Raw genomic sequence first — 18561 nt, 5'->3', positions numbered from 1 at the left:
TAGTCTACATGGGATGGTGATTAAGATTCCTAGATTCCTAGATTCCAAGGCCAGAAGGGACCATTGGAATCATCTAGTCAGACAACGTGTCTGACACAGGCCAGCCGTCCCAAGCACAATCCTACCCGAGCACCTGGATCTGTATTCCAGCCACACCTGTGCTGCTGTTTTTAGGAGCTTGCTTGGGAGATCAAACCATAAATGCTCTTCCTGGAAGGTTGCAGTGTAACACTTATTGCAAAGACTCCAGAAATCTAACACACCACAGCCAAATACAGAGCGACACAGCAAGCAGTCCCCTAAGGCAGTGAGGCACAACTCACCCCACTTTGCTCCACACTGCTTTTGATGCAGATCCCAGGCTACCCTCAGAGCCCCCTAACCTGCAAGCAGGAGCAGAAAGGCCTTTCGAATTTAAGGGATAGCTTGTCATTTCAGCACAGTTCTCAATACACCACATGCCATCCTGGATCCGTTTAAGTCAAAGGGGCATCAACAGGTTCAGCCTCTGGCTTCATTCTCCACAGGAGTTGAAAACAGTTTGGCCTCTAGTCCACAGAAGCAAACTCGATCCCTGGAGGATCTCTCCATGAATGTGACAGCTTGGCCCTGTATATCCAAGCAGCTCCATTGTTTGCCCCCAGGATGGATCAGAAGGGATAGAGAGACCCACGAAGAGGGAATTTTCCTAGTGCACACAGGGTCCTTGACTTAATTAGGAAAGAGATTATCTGTGAAGAAAATCCAAACACAGGGAGCAAAGCAAAGAATGAACCAAATGAACTGATTCAATTGTCTCCAGATAAAAGAGTTCTGAAGACTCTGCAAACAATAGCAGCTTGCTCATTGCCTCCCTGGGGGGGAAGGGGGAGAAAAGAAGGCATGGAGACCTCCATTGTTATCAGCAAACAATCCGTCCCCTCCACCCCATGGGTCTGGGTAATAAAACATCTTCCTGGGCTAAATGACAGGAGTCAGAGTCAGGAAGGGAAAAAGGTGGGACAGTGGAACAAGGATGTGAACTAACTGAAATGTCTGCACTGTGGCTCTGCTCTCCACAATGGGCGGCTTTTCAAAAGTGCCGAGCACCCTATGCCCTGAGGAATTCGCTGAAATCAGTGGGAGGTCGATGCGTCGATGCTTAAATAACTTTACAGATCTGAGCCAGGTATCTTGTGAAAAACTGGCCTCTGACTGGGTGGGTGCTGAGCATTTTTAAATAGCTAATCTAATCTATCTATCCCCATACACCCAGCTATCTACCCCCATACCCATCTATCTAATCTATCCACCCCCATACACCTATCTAATCTATCTATCCCCATACACCCAGCTATCTAATCTAAATCTATCTCCATACACCCATCTATCTACCCCCATACCCATCTATCTAATCTAATCTATCCAACCCCATACACCTATCTAATCTATCATCTATCTATCTATGTATCTATCAACCCCCATACATCCATCTATCTAATCTAAATCTATCTATCCCCATACACCTATCTATCTAAATCTATCCCCTTACACCCATCTATCTAATCTATCTATCCCCATACACCTATTTAATCTATCTATAATCTATCTATCTATCTACCCCCATACCCAACTATCTAATCTATCCATCCCCATACACCTATCTAATCTATCTATCATCTGTCTATGTATCTATCAACCCCCATACACCCATCTATCTAATCTATCTATCCCCATACACCCAGCTAATCTATCTATCATCTATCTACCCCCATACACCCATCTATCTAATCTATCTATCCCCATACACCCAGCTAATCTATCTATCATCTATCTACCCCCATACACCCAGCTATCTAATCTATCTATCCCCATACACCCAGCTAATCTATCTATCATCTATCTACCCCCATACACCCATCTATCTAATCTAAATCTATCTATCTATCTATCTATCTAATTTTAGGGTTTTATCCTGCTCACCATCCACCTAGAATCTGAGTCTTCCACATTACAAAAAATAGTAATAGGGCAGTTACTAGTCTCTTGCTCTGCACCCTGCTTGAGGTAAGGTTGGAGTTTTGAGGGGGCCTGGCAGACGGTGATGGGGGACGGCAAGGGGCTGGGAATAGAAGGGGTTGTTTTGGTGGAAAGGCTTTCTCAAAGAGGAAGGTTTTGAAGCAGTTCCTACAAATGGTCAGATGCTGGGGGCGCCTGATCCCCTCTGGAAGTTCGTTCCATAGCCGGAGCCGCTCACCTGAGAATGCCTTGTCCCCATCGCTCACATGCTTCATCATCTGGCCCTTTGTTTCGTTTGAAGGGAGGATGAGGAGAGGAGATATTTCACCTAGGGGGAGGGATAGCTCAGTGGTTTGAGCATTGGCCTGCTAAACCCAGGGTTGTGAGCTCAATCCTTGAGGGGGCCATTTAGGGATCTGGGGCAAAAATCTGTCTGGGGATTGGTCCTGCTTTGAGCAGGGGGTTGGACTAGATACCTCCTGAGGTCCCTTCCAATCCTGATATTCTATGAAATTAAGGCAGTCCAACCTGATATTGGTCATGTCGCTCTCTTGCATTTGTTGGCTATGAAACTGCCAGCCCGGCTCAAGGGGGCTTTGACTTTGAGCTCGGAGGGGATCCACACACACTGCTTTGTGGCTACCACTAAACCCCAAGGTGACCAAACAAATTTAGTGACTTCCTAAGGCAGTAGAAGAGTCATTGCTTCAAATCCCGCTCAGACCCATAGCGAGTAAGGCCGCGTCTGCACTTAAGACTGTTGCCACTATAGCAATGTTGGTTGGGATGTGATTTTTTTTTTAATGAAACTTTATACCAGTAAAAGCCACAGTGTAGACACAGTTATACTGACAAAATGGCACTTTTGCTGGTGTCAGAGAGTCACCGGGCGATGCTCTGGAACTACTCCCTACGAAGCCAGTCAGGTCTCTGGGGGAGCCTCTCTCTGAGAAGCTTACAGCTTTGACCTTCCTGGGTCTGACCTTGGAGCAGTCAGCATCCCTTTCCACACCGTGCACTTTCCGCAGCGAGTCCATACAAGCGGGGCTCCTGGGGAAGCCAGAGGGGCCTGCACCCCAATTCCGCAGTCAGATGTGACTCTCAACCAGCCGGTAAAACAGAAGGTTTATTAGTCGACAGGAACACAGCATGGAACAGAGCTTGCTATTACAGACATCAGTGACTTTCAGCCAAGTCCATCTTGGGAATCCTAGGCCGGATGCCCTGGATTCCCCCTCTTCCCGTCCCCCCACGCAGACTGCCAGCCTCCAGCTACCTGACCTTGTTATGTAAAGCCTCCGCTCAAATGCAATTGTAAGATCTGTAACTTGTATCAAAAGTTCTGCAACCTTTTTGCAGACTTTGTAACTTCAGTTATTGTTAGCACAGCCTTTTAAGTTTTGTAACCTTTGCAAGCTCTGTAACCTTTTCAAGTTACCACTTGTATGAACTTCCAAGCTTTGTAATATCCCATCCCTCAGAGAGAGTGTGAACGAGGGAGTGTGAACAAGGGAGTGTATGTGGGACTGGGCGGAGAGGAGCTGCAAGGAGAAAGGAGCCCAGAGACAGGAGACAGGTGTGTCTGATATCATCTGCCCTGAGAAGGCAATCACGAAGTGCTGTAAAGATAGGGTTACCATAGTTTAAGTGTCCAAAAAGAGAACACTCCACGGGCCCCGGCCCCGCCCCAACTCCGCCCCCAGCCCCGGCCCTTCCCGGCCCTGCCCCAACTCCGTCCCCTCCCCTGAACGCTTCACCCCCCTGCCCCTCCCACTCCCCTGCTTCCCACGAACATTTGATTCGCGGGAAGCCTGAAGCAGGCAGGCAGGCAGCAGGTAAGCTGGGGCTGGGGCGGGAGGGCGCGGCCCAGTCCGGCCCCCCTGGGCATCAGCTAAACAAGCAGGTGCTTGGGGCGGCACATTTCTAGGGGCGGCATTCTGGCGCCGGCCATCATAGGCACCGACTCCGTGGCATGGACAAAAAGTGCCCCCGCCGCCCCAGCTCGCCTACGCTCCGCCTCCGCCTGCTCCCCTGAGCACGTCGCCCAGGACTGGCTCTAGACACCAGCAAAACAAGCACCTGCTTGGGGGGCGGCACATTCCCAGGGGCGGCACAGCAGATGGTAGCAGTTGTGGAGGCAGCTGGTCCCGCATGGCCTCAGCTGTGCAGTGCAGAGCACAGGGCATCTGCAGCACGGGGGCGCCGCTCACCACCTCGGCCAGGTTGTCGTGGCGCACGTCACCCATGCTGGCCATGTCATGAGCAGGCGCAGTCCCCAGTAGCTCACCCCCTTCACCCGCAGGATGTCCGGGGACTTGGCCGCCAGCACCGACTTGTGGGCTCGGATCCGCCGGCCGGAAACTTCGATCACCAAGTCCGGCTCCTCCGAGACCAACTGCTGCGGGCTCCAGGGCTGCGCTCCAGCCTGTGGACAATAAATACCATGCGGCGGCCGGGCGATGTCACCTCCTCCTGCCTCGGACTCGGACACGCGCGTTGTTAATCTCCCACTGGCTCTTCCCCACCCGGCTGCAGGAGGAGGCTGCTCCGGGATCCTGCTGCGGGGCTTTGTCCCCCGCCCCGGGCAAACTGGAGCACAAGGAGGATCTGAAACCGCTGGGAGCTTGCAAAGGGAGAGCGGCGCTTTCCCCACCCCCGCTCTCCTCTTCCCCAGTTGATGTGCTCCTGTGACGGGTTGGATCACAGAAACCCCCTTGGGAGCTGCCACCCAATGTGCAAAGACTACCCCTGCTTCTGTTTTCCCTGCCAGCTCAGGACGTCAGCACCCTGTCTTGCTGAGCCAGACACTCCCGTCTGGCTCCAGACACAGACCCAGGGTCTGAATCACTTGTCCCAAAGCTGCAAGTTTACCTGAAAACAGCTCGCAGTAGCGCGCTTGTCTTTAGCACTCAGATGCCCAACTCCCAATGGGGTTTAAACCCAGATAAATCCGTTTTACCCTGTATAAAGCTTATGCAGGGCAAACTCATAGATTGTTCGCCCTCTATAACACTGATAGAGAGATATGCACAGTTGTTTGCTCCCCCAGGTATTAATACATACTCTGAGTAAATTACTAAATAAAAAGTGATTTTATTAAATACAGACAGTAGGATTTAAGTGGTTCAAAGTAGTAACAGACAGAACAAAGTAAGTCACCAAGCAAAATAAAATAAAATGCGCAAATCTATGCCTAATCAAACTAAATACAGATAATCTCACCCTCAGAGATGTTTCAGTAAGTTTTTCTCAGACTGGACACCTTCCAGGCCTGGGCACAATTCTTTCCCCTGGTACAGCTCTTGTTGCAGCTCAGGTGGTAGCTAGGGGATTCTTCATGATGGCTTCTCCCCCTCTCTCTTCTCTTCCCCCCTTTATATATCTTTTGCATAAGGCGGGAACTCTTTGTCTCTCTGGGTTTCCACCCCCCCTCACTGGAAAAGCACCAGGTTAAAGATGGATTCCAGTTCAGGTGACATGATCACATGTCACTGCAAGACTTCATTACTCACTTGCCAGCACACACATATACAGGAAGACTCACAGGTAAATACAGCCATCTGCAGACAATGGGAGTCATCAAGATTCCAAACCATCATTAATGGTCCACGCTTTACACAATTACAATAGGCCCTCAGAGTTACATTTTATATTTCTAGTTTTAGATACAAGAGTGGTACATTTATACAAATCAGATGATCACACTCAGTAGATTATAAGCTTTGTAATGATACCTTACAAGAGACCTTTTGCATGAGGCATATCCCAGTTACTTACATTCACTTATTACCGTATTTTCTCTAAAACTATCTCAGTTACATTATATTGACTTATTATCAAGTTTTTATAAAACCATATAGACTGCACAACGTCACAGCTCCCTTCCATGGAGCCGGGCGGCTGCTGGCTGCCCTTGCTTCTCTCCGCTTCCCCCAGAGTTTCCCTGGTGGGAGCAGAGCCTTTTAGGACAGGCTCTAGCAGAGGTTGGACCTGGCTAATGTACGTACACACACACACACACACACACCCCACACACCCCTTCGCCTTCCTCTTCTCCCCCGCCCTTGCCTTTTTCCCCTTTCCGGTTTAAGGTTGAACATTACTGTGGGTTTTCCTTGCTCAACTCTCCTTCTTGGCACATGGTCAAATTCAGCCTTGTTTCCCAGCCTGGCCTCCTCTCACATGCTGACAGCAGAAAGAGGTGTTGCAGCCCTCCCTCCTTTTCAACTCCACTAATTTCAACATTGGTTAGATATCTGTAACCATCATAAGTTTGCTGCAGCTTGATTGCTCAGACTTTCCGTGAGTGGCATTGACAGATCAATGTATAGCAATAAAGTATCTCACTTCCTGTTCCTTGGGGGAGTTGGATTTTTTTTTTCCTGGAGCAATTAAATTTTCTATGAGCCTTTTTCCTTTTTTTTTTCTTCAGAGTAAGCGACACATGGTGTTTAACAAGTGAAAGATCACTGAGTTTTAACAGTTTTGATTTACTAGATGTTCGTATCAGCCTGCATGCAACTCCCAAGATCAGTTTGACTAATTGCACTGTTTTATTTCAGCTCAAAGAGGAACTAAAGATTTTCCTTGGAGTTTCTGCTCTGAAATTTGCAGCAACAGCGTCAACTAAACATGCTGATGTGTGATTATATTCTGCGATTATTTCCCCAGTATGCAAACATGTGTAAAAGCCAAAAAAAAAGGGGAGGGGCTGCCAACATTTTTTTGCTTCGGGCAGCAAAAACCCTAGAGCCGGCCCTGGCGGTTCCTCTACCCCCCCCCGTTACTTCCTGCGCCCCCCCACCCTAGCTCATCTCCGCTCCGCTGCTCCGCCCTCCCTCGCCCGGGGGTGCAGGCGGAGCGGAGGTGAGCTGGGGCGGGAGGTCGTGGGGGGGAGGGAGGGGAAATGCAGCACCCCCGGGGGAGGAGGCGGGGCCGGGGATTTGGGGAAGGGGTTCGGAAGGGGCAGAGTTGGGGCGGGGCTGGGAGGCGGCCAAAATTTTTTTTGCTTGGGGCGGCAAAAATCCTAGAGCCGGCCCTGCCTGGGTGCTAGAAGTTGCTTCCATCTGATATGAGCTGTGGGCTCTCCAGCATGTTCCTCATGATCAAGTGTTCCAGGCTCATAAACATCTCTGACGCTGCTAACGAGCCGCCCTCGCAGGCAGTGGCAATGGAGAGGCGGCTATGTACAAAATGAGCCATGGAGACTACGCTCCCCCACTCAGGGTGGGGACACTTCGGTGGGGGTGGGGGAAATCTGCCCTGCTACCGATGTAGCTTATCTGTGGATAAGGGATTTCAGCCTACAGGGCTGGCCTGGCACCCTCTCCTCCTTGCATTGGCCAAGGCACCCCTCCATCAGTCCAGCAAGTTAGATGGGGGGGCGTCCCCTTTGACTGTGGGTTTTTTTTTCTAGTCCCTTGTCTGTTCATGTACCCATCCTCTGGGCAGCATCCACTGACCCTAGGCTCCCACTCAGATCCCTGGGCACTGTCTGGGGATCTCTGCTCAGTGTCACCCTCTGGATCCTTGATTTGACCCTATGACCTGCACCCCCATCCCTATTGTTCATAATCAGTTTTGTTCTGGCCTCTTCTGTGGCCCCTCCCTCAGCTGAGTGGGCGGGCCTTCTGTAGCCACCCCCCACCAACCAAACAGGCTGGCCCCAGCATGGGCAGTAAGGAATTCATGTTAAATGCTCTCAGTCCCCCAGATTTAACTGCAGAAAGGGCAGGGTACAAAGGAGGGGAACAGACAGGGTTACTTTCCTGTATGTTGGTTTGCAGCTCTCCCCTTTCTGCTCCTTGGGAGCAGGAAGGAGGGAGCTGGGGCAGGGGGCAGAGCACCTCATGGAGCATCTATAATAGACGCTGTTCTGTCTCCACACCTGCTTCCCGTCACCCGATAGCATCAGGAGCGGTTCTTTTATTACAAAGGCCTTTGCAACGAGGGAAGGCTGAGCAAAGGGCTGACAACACTGGACACAGGCAGATCCTTCAAGCACAGCATGGGGTGGGAGGGTTCCCCGGGCAGCAGTTCTCATGCAACAGATCAACCTTTCCTTTCCTCACGCTTCAGCTGAGGCTCTCAACGCACCTGCCTAGGAAATAATAAAGTTAATTCTTAATAAATAATGTAAAATCTTTATCCATTTTGTAGAGATGGTAGCAAGGGCCACCCAATGAGACAGGGCAGAAATGGGAAGTGAATGCAAGTCTCCCACTGGAGGCCCATTCCCCCTTCTTTAGCCACAACCCAATTTGTCCCCATTTGATATTTCTAGGCCGAGATTTTTTTTGCAGCAAATGGATGCCTGAATCTAGGCTTCCAAATCCATATTTAGGCATCTAAATTCATGGCTTCACTTTGAGTACCACAGGGTGAGCAAAGGGAGGCAAACATGGTCTCCCTGCTGCTTTCAGGGGAGGGAGAACCACAGATCCTGCACCCATGCGTATGGGGCTGGGGGGAAATGCAGCCCTCCCAGACTTCCTTGGGTGGGGAATGCTGATTCCACCCGCTCTTTCAGGGTGGAAACTGCCTCAGCAGTATTTTCAGGGAAGAAACCACCTCGGCCTCAGGCTTCCTGCAAGGGGCATGTGGCCCCATCTCCAGGATTGTAACAAGGGGAGGGGAGGAAAAACTTGTCTCCTCATGCGCTTTGGGGGAGTGTGTGAAATCCTTCCCACCCACGGTTTAGATGTTGAGGGGAAAATGCAGCCCACACCCACAGGCTTGGGAAAGGTGGTAAGTGGCCCCCACCCCTGTGTTGAGGCTTTTACAAACAGACAACTGGGGTGGGTGTGTAACATGGATGAAGAGTGGGTGGGGGTGTTGGTGTTTACCTAGTGATGGACAAAATTTCCTGTCTCACTATTATCTTAACCTAAGGTTTTATTCTGCTGCCCATCACCAGGGTATGTGAGCATGTAAAATCAATAGCAATAGTAAAGCACCCTGTGTGACAATCGGTGGTTGCCTTCTTCCCCACATTCTCATTTCAATGTACCTGCTACTGAAGTAAGGGTCACCTAGGCCAACTACAAGGGCAGAAAAACCTTAATGCAGTTATCTCAACTGTCTACCATTCAGATTACTCTCTAATGGGGGAATGCCTAGCTTACATAAACCTTTTCTTTATTAGATCTCAACATGCTTTACAAAAGAGAAATATTTTAGCTTGGGAAACTGAGGCACAGAAGCATAGTGACTTTCCCAGCTCATGTTTCTCCATCCATGGGTTGGCACCCAAAATTGGGTCACCAGACTGTTTCAAAGGGTCGTGTGGGAGCTGGTGTCCCACAGGGCTGGCTGGGATCACTTCCCAGCACCACACAGTGCAACCTCTGGGGTCCCAGCGCTGCTCACCTTTGGCCCAGACGTCATGACAACAGGAATCCAGGTGGGCCAAGTTTGAGTGAGTGGTACTGCAATCCCCAGAGTCAGCTTACAACTCCACTCTAGAGCCAAACCCAGCCAGCCCCACAGCACAGGAGCTGCCAATGTGGGGTGAGTGCCAGGCAGGACCCAACCCCCCTGGGGGGACAGGATCTCACCAAAACCACTCCAGGGCTTCCACCCCCAGACTATTTACTGGGTCACAACAGGCCATAACAGTTACAAATGGGTCCGGAGGCCAAAAAGGTTGGGAACCACATGTCTAGCTCACCCAGCAGCAGAGCTGAGAACAGAAATCAGACCATAGGCCAGTCAGTTTATTTAATTACCAACTAAGAGTATGAACAGAAAAGTCTGAGGCAAAAGTTGCTTTGACTGCTGCATTTATTATTTCCTGATGTTTTATTTCCAGATTCCCTATACAGGGGAGTTTTTACTAAGAACGCAAACTCTGGAAAGGACAGTCCTTGTGTCGTGTATTTCTACAGATGCAGTTGAACCTGTAAACAATTTCCCATGATGGGAGAGTAGTACTAGGTGATTTTCATATGCAAGAGAAGGGATAGGCCCCTGCCCCGTGGAGCTTGCAGACAGAGAGAAGGGAAGAGGAACAGAGATTTTCTATGCAGGACAGCGTTCTCTTTGGGAAGCAGAAGTGTCGCTTTTAAGAGGGACTGAAAGTCGGAGGGAACAGTCCAGTCCCAGCTGAAGTTTCTTGGCTCTATGTTCCGCTTTGATCTGAAAAATAAATAAAATCAAGGTAGCGATGGAGTGAAGCGTGCAGCCCGACTCGCTGCTAGACCCATCGACACCACGTAGCCATTTTAAACAGAGCCTCCCTGTTCTGTTAACGACGGGTTCCTGGCCTCAGCCCCATATCCGCAGGATTCATCCAACAGTCACCATTTAAAAGGAGTCATCACTGACCAGGCAGAGTTAAGCAGAGGTCTGTCTGTGGTTGTACATTGTACCTGCACTTCCAGTTAGACTCAGTTTCTGCAGAAACCAAGCTAGTCACGCAGTGACATTTCTAGCTCTTATGGTTGCAGAGAGAAAAAACCCACCTCCCCCAGTGCCAGAGCCTTCAGCACGTGTCAGGGGAAATCACCCTTCAGTTAAGTATAGGGGGTAAAAAGACTCTTCCGGATCATTGTAAAGCAGCCACCAGCTGCTCTGAGTAGAGCAGTCCTACTCCCCGAGCTATGGGGCCAGTTCCTCAGCTGGTGGAAACAGTTACATGAACGTCAATAGTGCTAAGCTGGTTTATATCAGCTGAGGATTTGTCCTACGGCTCCCAAGACTGCTACCTGGAATCTGTCTACGGTGCATCAGAAGTCCTTGTACTGGTCAGATGGTGACACTTAAGGCCATTTAAGATGCCACAAGTCCCAGGGACATCAACCCCAGGAGGCAAGTGAACGATCAAGGTTTTGGAAGCGGTTGCCGTTTCCTATATGGGGTGTGTGTCATGTTTTAATGCCAGTTCAGAGTCAAATCAGATTCCATTGAGTTAGTCACCCTGGAGTGTTGGTCAGGGTGGTCAAACATGAGAATTACTAGCTCAATGGCTCTTTAGCTCGGTTATTTGGAAGCTTACTTTGCCCATCCATGGGTCTTTCCGGAGTTCCAGCCCCTTGGGAGAGACAATCATGTTCCGCTAGGTGGTAAGACTGACTGGCCAGTCCATTAGTTCCCCTTGGCAGCATCAGCCTCTTCCATTTAGAGGGAGATCCCTGCAAAAGGCAAACATGGAACTGGAATCAGATCAGAAGTGCACAGGCCTTTATGTATAGAAGAATGCACCAAATCAGCAGGAATACAGCCAAAACACCAGCACCTCTGAAATTCAAAGAGGGGAGGGGAAGCATGATCTAATGATCCCTTCTGGCCTTGCTTTACTAGCACACTCCAAAAGAAAGTTGCATTGAGCAGTTTAAGATATATAGCCCTCCCCACTCCCCCTTAAACTATACAGATTTACATTTCACCCAGTGCTTTGCAGATCAGTGGCTGTGTTCCAAGCCAGCCCCTCTCAGTGCAGGACTGTTCTAGCAGAGAGAATGAGACCAACTTGCATTTTACTCTGCCTCCTTTTTTGACCATGAGATCGGTGTTCAGATCTGATGGGAAAGGGATCTGGAGGTGAAGGAATCTGCACTTAATGGAGTCGTCAATCTCACCTTGCAGGATAGCTGCTGTGTGCCTACTTCATTCCATCCAGCAGGCGAGAGATCTCAGCAACTGCTCTGGTTCTGAAGGGCGCCTCCAGACGGGCCCTAGGAAACAGATTTGCACCATCCTTACAGCCAGTGAAGAACAGGGCTGCAGATGCCAGAGAACTAGGAACTCATGCAACTAAGGGCTTCTAAACAAGAGCACCACATCAAAGAAGCCAATGCCCTGCAAGTGAAAGCTTATAGGAGAGGCGAGTGACAGCCATCGGCACACGGGGTTTTGCTGCCCAAGTCTCTCCTCCTTGTTCTTGCATGTAGTTGGAGACCCTGTGGCTATTTCACGGAGCCACAGCTCTTGGTTTTACATGCACGCCAAATGCTCAACACTCATTCAGTGAGGCTCGTTACAGCTGCTGGAGGGATGGGGAGATTAGAGGATAGGTAACGTGGCAAAGGTAGTGGACAAAGCACTGGACTGCGACTCAGGAGACCTGGGTTCTATTCCCACCGCTGGCCAAGCTTGGGCAAGTTCCTGCCACTGTTTGTGCCAGTTTCCCTATCTGTAAAACGGGGACACCACCACCAACTTTTATCCTGAAGGTGAGAGAGAAAAGGTCACCAGAACATCAGCTAGTTGCAAACCACAGCAAGTGGTATTTTGCCTTTAATCCCCCACAGACCTGCCTGCTCTGCAACAGATGGTCACTCCTGCTTATGGGCTGAGTAGAGCAACATCTCGCACTCGCCTGCCGGACTCCGCCGCGGGTGAAAGTAGGCAATCTCCAGGACAGGGGCACCAGCTCCTCATCTGAAGAGGGAGGAAAAAAAAGCCAACAGCCCATTAGCCCACCACAATCTCAGTCTTATGGGCACTAAGTGCTACTGGAACAGGAAACAGCCTCTTAAGAGGAAGCAAAGCAAAGAATATCCTTCTCTGCTCCCCTTTCAAAAGCACACCTGATAACCACATGGCATTCAACAGCAGTTTCTCTTCCAGAGGATGGGGCCAACCATTTCAGGCTGAATCTATAAACAAGTTTTATGAATGCCAAGGGCCTCTAGAACCACCCCCTTCCCAACACGGAAACCTGAAAATAAACAGTCCTCTGTAGCTAGATAGAGGCCGCTCGCCCATCCCTAGACACCTCCGGGCCAGGCAAAGCCTGCGTAGACACTCCTAGCGCATGTATTTTCCTGAAATGTTGCTGGACAGTTACAGTGGAACAAACTGAACAGCGACCGTCGAGGAAAACAGGTCACTTTTGGCTCCTTTTTGACCACGTCAGCTACACAAGAGAGACAGACGCAGCTTCGATAGGGCCGTGGGAACGTCAGAGGGCTTCCGGGGGGAGGAAAGGGACAAACAAAGCGTGGCCAATCATTGTTGGCTTCCTTAACTATGCCGCTCAGCTTACATGCTGACCAAGAGAAGCCCCCCCGCCCGCAGCAGCTTTTAAAAGACTCAACAGAACAAGGGTGTACAGCAAGCCACTTACCCTGCGGGGAAAGCAAGTGAGCAATGCCAGGCTCATGCTTCAGTGGTTCCAGCATCTCACGGCTCCGTCCCAGCCCACGCAGATACCAGGCGAGATCTGGAAGAAAGGAATGGCAGGATCAGAGAGGATAAAAACTGATCTCTAGTAAATAATCCATAGAAAATGGTGAACGATATAACATATGAAAAATGTAAATTAATGATAATTTAAGAATATTCAGCTACATAATAGCTTAAATACAGGTGTATAGTTATAGTGCACCCTCCTAGGTAGCAAAAAGATGTACCAAACTTAGTGTAAAGGCTCTATTTAGTTTTAGATCAACTTGTTTTAATGGTTATATCAACCCATGAGAATGTGCCTTTCTGTAGAAATTTAACTGAAATACAAATGAAAAAGATAATCATTTAAATTGAGGCTTTCCACTTGGTGATTTAAATCACCCCACACCCTGGGCAGGATCTGCACAAGTCTGGGAAGCAGATGCTGTTACAGGCTTAGTGATTTTGCTACACCTGAAATAGTAGAGATTTTGCTTTTATGGGGGTAAGGGGAATCTCTCTTCCACCTCTTAACTGCTTTAGCATTTATGCTTCTCCATTTTATGGACCCTCCTCTTCTCCCCTGCAAAGACTAAAATGCAGACCTGTCTCCAGACAAGCCTGTCTAACCTAAACACCGCTCCCTATGCCAGCTTCCCCCATTCGCCACACTGCAGGGACCTAAGTCCGGCATGGGGCCTTCATATCAGTAATGCAGCATTTAACTCCTCCTGGGTTTACTTCCAAGCATCAAAGCTAGTTAACAATTGGGCATTAGCCAAAGTGGATTGGCCCCAATTCTGCTTACATCACATTAAAGCCAGTCTGAATCACAGTAGGGTAAAGCCACTGAGTGCAGAATCGGGCCCTGTATCATTGCCATGCGCAAAACTCACCCACCTAGTGAAACACCTTACTCACTACCACCCCCTTTTCCACTCCGCCAGACACCAGAGGCGCTTCTGGACAAACACACAGCCCCACACAGCTTCCTGCAACGTTTCATTCCTGGGCACAAACCCCCCCCCCCACACACACACAGTGTTTACAAACAGGCTGTTTATCTGATCAGCTCCCGTTTCCGCAGGCTAGTGGGCTAGACCCCAGGGCAGTGCTACCTCCGGGCTTACCACATGATTCATAAAAGTAAAAAAATATAGATATTGCTTTCATTACAAATTAAGAAACAAATACAGGAGACCCTTTAAGGCACAGAGTGAGGTGCTCTCCTCCATGGCCCCACTCCCACCCACAACAGAGCCTCTCCCAGCTCAGAGCCTCCCCGGATTTATTGCTAAACAGACCTTGAAGTTTTCCCAGCTGTAGAGCCCTGCAAATCCCCGGGGGCATCCGCTTTATATCCGCGCAGGGCTCTGACGGTAAGAGCCAGGCGGGCAGGTTGAGGATAATCGTGTGCAGACCCTCCACCTGTCCTGGGCGGGAGGGCCCGAGCAGCCCCCGACCCCCAGCCCAGGGCAGGTGGAGGGACCCAGGGGGGTGTTCCGGAGCCGCAGCCCGGCCAGGGTAAGCAGAGCCCTGCAAATCCACAGGCCATTTTTGCGGCTCGGATGCGGATACACGTGTTTTGTACCCACGCAGGGCTCTACCCCCTGCCAGGATCAGCGCTTCCCCCTCCCCCCTCCGGGCCAGGTAGGAATCCAGCCCGGAGCCGCAGCGAGCCCCATCCCGCGCGGAGGCCCAGGCCGGGACCCTTTGTATTTCCAACCCCTACAAAATATTACAGCCCAGCCCGCCCCCCTGGAAACCTGAGCCGCTCCAGGTCAGCTGGCAGGGGGCAGAGCCCCCAGGCGCCCCCGGGGAAGAGAGGATGGCGACGGATTGCAAACACCCCCCAGGCCTTACCCGAGCGCACCCAGCCGGGGACTGCCAAGGAAAAGAGCGAAGCGCTTCCGACACGTGGCTTTTAAGGGTCAGCCCCGCCAGCGGCGATGCTCTGATTGGCTCCTCCGCGAGGCCGTCCTTCAAAGCCTTCTGGGAGCTGTAGTTCAACTCGCTTGCCCGCTTTAGCCACCCAGCCTGGCTGGCGACCTGTAACTAGCCCAGGCACAAACAAGCGCCACGTGCAAGGAGCATTGAGGTTGCAAAGTCAGGCGCTGAAAAGTTAGGAAGCTCTGGAGTTGAGGCTGTCTGTGCCATCTGAATTCACCCTCACCCCCCTTGTGCATATGCAGTAGGATTAGAGTGACCAGACAGCAAATGTGAAAAATCAGAACAGGGGGTAGGAGGTAATAGGAGCCTATGTAAGAAAAAGACCCAAAAATCGGGACCGTCCCTATAAAATCAGGACATCTGGTCACCCTAAGTAGGATACAGACTTTAATTGTACCATCACCTGCGATTTCTTCCACAGGACCACTGCCTCCTTCGGGTTTTACCGTGGGGTTCTTCACCCTTCAAAAAATCTGGGGGTGATGCAGTACCCCACCACCCTCTCCTCCAAAGCGTGCGTGTATGGGGGTGTGTGTGTTCCACTCATCTGCCCACGAGACGTTTTCCATACATATCCCTCTTCCAAAAGCACAAGAAAGTGAGGTTGTTCCCAACCCCCGCCTTCTGAAACAATTGGGTGAGATTTCCAGTCTACCACCCTCTGGCAACTTTGGGGAGAAGTCTCCCCCCCTCCCCCAAAATACATGGGGACTGAATTCCACCCCAAAAGCATTCCACCTCTCCTTCCCCCAGGATACCTTGACTGTTGCCGTTTCCCTGGATACAGGGACTGAACCGACACTCATAACTTGAACTCCGTCTGAAAAGCTGGTGAACAGAATTGTCTTCAAAATGTTAAAGGGGAAAAAAGACCACAGGTTCCATGTTGTCCAAAACAGAGAGATTGTTTGCAGGGCCTGGTCACGTCACAGCCTAAAGAGCATAGGTATTTGGAGTTCCAAAGGGGGGGCAAAGAAATCACTCACAAATCATGCCATTTACGTTGTGCCTGAACTGAAGGTTATTGGATTAGACCTCCTGATAGGGGTAAGAGCCTCCACTGATATTAATAACATCCTGCCCTTCCTTCTTTACAGAAAAGGTTTTTAAAGGGGTTCCCATGTCATTTTCCTTTATTCTCCTGCAAGCCCCCCACCCAGAGCTGAAAGTAAGCTGGACCGGACCGGCTTCCCCAGGCTGGTGATTTAAAGAGCCCGGGGCTCCCTGCAGCAGCTGGAGCCCAGGGCCCTTTAAATCGCCTCCTGAGCCCTGCTGCCGGAGCCCTGGGGTAGCAGTGGCAGGGCTCTGTCGGCGATTTAAAGGGCCTGGAGCTCTGCTGTGGTAGCGGCGGCCAGAGCCCCGGGCCCTTTAAATCACCCCTGAGCCCTGGGGCTCCCAGCCACCTCTGCAGCTGGTAGCTCTGGGCGTGATTTAAAGGCCCCACCTCTTCCGGTTGAGGCCATGCCCCTGCTCAGGACTCTGGCGTACCCAGTAAATCCTTTAATTAATTTACTTTCACCCTTTCCCCCGCCCTTGTGACAGCTGACAGGGTACACTAGGATGACAAGATATTAGGTCTGGCTTAGCCATCCATTAGGAAATATTAGATAGGATAGCAGCACTGATCAGCCTTACAACTGTTGCATGTATTGATGTTAATAAAACAGGTACATGTCAGGTGCAGCCTCAAGTCACCTGCAGCAAACAGATTAAATCAGGAGGGCTAAACTATGAAATCAAAGCCCTGGAACATTTTTTTTCCTTCGTGGTAGGGCAGGAGAGAACAAGGTATTCAGAATGTTATTATTGCAGCTTGGTATATGAACACTCAATCAAAAGCATTAAGGAACAGGCTAGTACAGGCCTCTTTGTGTCACTGCTAAAATTCCGTTCTACTGCAGTGAAACCTCGGAAACAAAGGGAGACAGTCTTGCCATGTAACATTGCTGGTCAGTTACATCAGCAGAAAAATGCACTCCGCTTCCTCCCACCTGTCCAACTGTACTAAGCACAAAAGGTATCTCCACAGAACACTCAGCTCCTTACGCCCGGTACAATCTTAGCTCAAGACAATGTCAACATTCAACTGGGCATGTTGACGATGGGAGTCCTACATATATACATACACATGCAAAGAATGTAAAGGTCCTAGATTTCCCTTATTGTCACTCATTTCAAATACATTGAATACATAAGTTGCAGTTGCCCCATGAAACATCACATCATGTTTACTATCTCCATTGCACTTGATAAAAACCAGACTGATCTGTATTCTAATTACGGAAAGAGCCTTGTCATAGCAGTGGGTTCGTTGAAGTACGTAGCTTTTGCTGCCAATTTCTGCATCAACATGGATAGAGGGGCAATTAAATGCTTCTTAGTCGCAATTTTAGTTACCAAAGGCTTTCTTAAACTCAGACTTTAAGGTCAGAAGGGACCATTATGATCGTCTAGTCTGACCTCCTGCACAACGCAGGCCACAGAATCTCACCCACCCACTCCTATATCAAACCTATGTCTGAGCTATTGAAGTCCTCAGATCACGGTTTAAAGACTTCAAGGAGCAGAGAATCTTCCAGCAAGGGTACGCAGAGTGCCAGGCAAAAGAGGAACATTGCTGCTCAGACTTGCTTCTCTTTTTGACAAAACATGGCCCGTTCTCATGGGCAGACTTTCCACTTTGCCCTTTTCCAGGGGTCCCTGATGTAAAACGGTGTTTGTGTATGGGGCCAGACAGCACTATGCCTGTGACTGGAAACCAGGTGCAAGACTAGAGCAAGGCAACAGATGTTTATTGCAGGTAGTTTGTCTGTTCCTGTTTTGCGAAGACTTTATGGCACCAAAGCCTGAAAAGGGCTTTTAATATACTAGGATGTACATGAGTGCCTTTTTTTCCTGTCAAACTTAACGCAACACAGCATTAGCTTAAGTACATTGCTACCCCATCCAGCATATACAACAGCAATTAGAAAACTGTCTTTCATGTGAGTGGCACCTTAGAAGTTACACAATATATTTAATTACATTGCTCTGACCCGTTTCTCGTTCACTATTTTAAATTTTACTTTTACAACATTCATTCAGACAGGACAGGAGAAGTGAAGTCTAGAATCTTACTGGACCATCAAGGCCTGTCCACATCAATAGGACTATCGTAGACCGAACCACGTTTAAATGGAACTGCTGTTAGCAACATTGTAAGTTGTTTCTCTGACCAATGGGGGAGAAATTCCTCACACATACATCAAGACCTAGACAAGCAAAACTGTGCTAATGGCTAGCTAGAGAGCATTAGCCTATGATAGTTTAATACTATACTCATCCTCTCCACTTCCCAAAAAACCCTCCCTGTCCAGATTGCTTAAGATCACCGTGCCAGAAGCCTGCTAGCTCTACATTGGTGTATAGATAAAGCGTAGCAAAAGCCTTTGTCTGCATGTTTTTCCCTGCGATCTACAGCCACCTTACCCATTCCACATTGAGGCGTTGAGACGTTTGAGTGGT

The 18561-nt window shown here is 49.7% G+C and overlaps 3 non-coding genes across 3 annotated transcripts; all 3 read right to left on the bottom strand.

Annotated features, from left to right (window-relative positions):
* Nucleotides 1-10255: 10255 nt before the first annotated feature.
* Nucleotides 10256-10327, bottom strand: LOC112059621 (small nucleolar RNA SNORD99). Its single transcript, XR_002888924.1, has one exon. It is a non-coding gene; the product is annotated as a small nucleolar RNA SNORD99 (small nucleolar RNA).
* A 1481-nt stretch (nucleotides 10328-11808) lies between these two features.
* LOC112059619 (small nucleolar RNA SNORA44) lies at nucleotides 11809-11941 on the bottom strand. Its single transcript, XR_002888922.2, has one exon. It is a non-coding gene; the product is annotated as a small nucleolar RNA SNORA44 (small nucleolar RNA).
* Nucleotides 11942-12752: 811 nt separating this feature from the next.
* LOC112059618 (small nucleolar RNA SNORA16B/SNORA16A family) lies at nucleotides 12753-12896 on the bottom strand. Its single transcript, XR_002888921.1, has one exon. It is a non-coding gene; the product is annotated as a small nucleolar RNA SNORA16B/SNORA16A family (small nucleolar RNA).
* Between the last annotated feature and the right edge of the window lie 5665 nt (nucleotides 12897-18561).

Source organism: Chrysemys picta, chromosome 23 (assembly GCF_011386835.1).
Source record: "Chrysemys picta bellii isolate R12L10 chromosome 23, ASM1138683v2, whole genome shotgun sequence".
In the NCBI taxonomy this organism is placed as follows: Eukaryota; Metazoa; Chordata; order Testudines; family Emydidae; genus Chrysemys; species Chrysemys picta.
This window is presented reverse-complemented; position numbering and strand designations above follow the sequence as displayed.